The 1,748-nt window shown below is 38.2% G+C and overlaps 1 pseudogene; it reads left to right on the forward strand.

Moving 5' to 3' along the window:
• The first annotated feature begins 867 nt into the window (after window positions 1-867).
• LOC141506278 (small ribosomal subunit protein uS12-like) lies at window positions 868-1,327 on the forward strand (annotated as a pseudogene).
• Window positions 1,328-1,748: the final 421 nt, after the last annotated feature.

Below are 1,748 nucleotides of genomic sequence, written 5' to 3' on the forward strand. Positions count from 1 at the left end.
ATATGTTGAAAAATCTAATCTCTAGCTTCTTTCAAGTACCATTTCTGACACACATAATTGATGCATTACCAATTTTCATTATTTTCTAGAAATTTGGGGTCACGGTGTTTTCTTTTGCCTTTTCCCTTTAGTCTGTGCTTTGTAATTTGTAAGCATTATAATTGCTGTATGGGGCAAAGAAAGTCTATCAGTCAATCAATAGTTATTAAGAATGTACAATGTAGGGGGCGGCCAGGTGGCGCAGTGGACAGAGCACCAGCCCTAGAGTCAGGAGTACCTGAGTTCAAATATAGCCTCAAACACTTAAAATTACCTAGCTGTGTGGCCTTGGGTAAGCCATTTAACCCCATTGCCTTGCAAAAAACCTAAAAAAATACCAAAAAAAAGAACATACAATGCAGGGCAGCAGGGTGGTGCAACAGACCTGGAGTCAGGAGGAAATGAGTTCAAATCCAACCTCAGATAGTTAATAATTACCTATGTGACCTTGGGCAAGTCACTTAACCCCATTGCTTTGCCAAAAAAAACCCCAAACAACAACAAAAAAGAATGTACTATCTTCCAGATACTGTGGTAATACAAAAAGAGGCAAAAGATGATTCCTCTCCTCAAGGAGTTCACAATCTAATGGAGGAGACATGTAAACAAATGTGTAAAACTAACTTTATATAGGATAAATTAAAAATAATTAAAATAGGGTAAGTAATAGAATTAAGAGGCATTAGGAAAGCCTTCCTTAGAAGATGACATTTCTACTGGGACTTTAAAGAAGTCTTGAAAGTTAGCAGGTAGAATGAGAAAAGAAAAAGAGAAGGATAAAGAATGATTCACCCTTCTCTCTGTTCTCTGGGCCTGGATGGCGGCAGCATGAGTAAGTGCCATGATCTTCATACTGCTAGGAAACTCTGCAGTCACAGGAGAGACCAAAAGTGGCATGACAAACAATATAAGAAAGCACATTTGGGCACTGCTTTGAAGGCCAACCCATTTGGAGGAGCATCTCATGCCCAAGGTATTGTCTTGGAAAAAGTTGGTGTAGAAGCCAATTCTGCGATCAGGGAGTATGTGAGAGTCCAGTTGATTAAGAATAGCAAAAAAAAAAAAAAAAAAAATCACTGCCTTTGTTCGCAATGATGACTGCTTCAATTTTATTGAGGAAAATGATGAAGTTTTAGTTGCTGGATTTGGTTGAAAAGGTCATGCTGCTGTTGGTGATATTCCTGGAGTCCACTTCAAGGTTGTAAAAGTTGGAAATGTTTCTCTTCTGGCCTTGTACAAAGGCAAGAAAGACCAAGATCATAAAAATTGTTTGATGTCTCTGTCATAGTAAAAATCTTTCAGGGCGGCTAGGTGGCACAGTGGATAAAGCACAGGCCCTGGAGTCAGGAGTACCTGGGTTCAAAACTGGTCTCAGACACTTAATAATTACCTAGCTGTGTGGCCTTGGGCAAGCCACTTAACCCCATTGCCTTGCAAAAACCTAAAAACAAAAAAAAACACTTTTATGTAACAACAACAACAAAAAAAGAACGACTCACTCCAGCTGATCTTAAATATATACTGATCATTGCATAAAGATAGGTAACTGATCTCATGGCTTTCTCTGGGTTCTGTGAATCATTGTTCAGTCTAGATATTCACTTCTTTCTATAAGTATAGATTGGAAATGTGGAGTAGAATCCTCATGGCTCAGAAATTTGCTTATTAAGATCATTAAATTCATTCATTGGTTGAATTTCTTATAAATC

This window comes from Macrotis lagotis, chromosome 1 (genome assembly GCF_037893015.1).
Source record: "Macrotis lagotis isolate mMagLag1 chromosome 1, bilby.v1.9.chrom.fasta, whole genome shotgun sequence".
Taxonomy (NCBI): domain Eukaryota; kingdom Metazoa; phylum Chordata; class Mammalia; order Peramelemorphia; family Peramelidae; genus Macrotis; species Macrotis lagotis.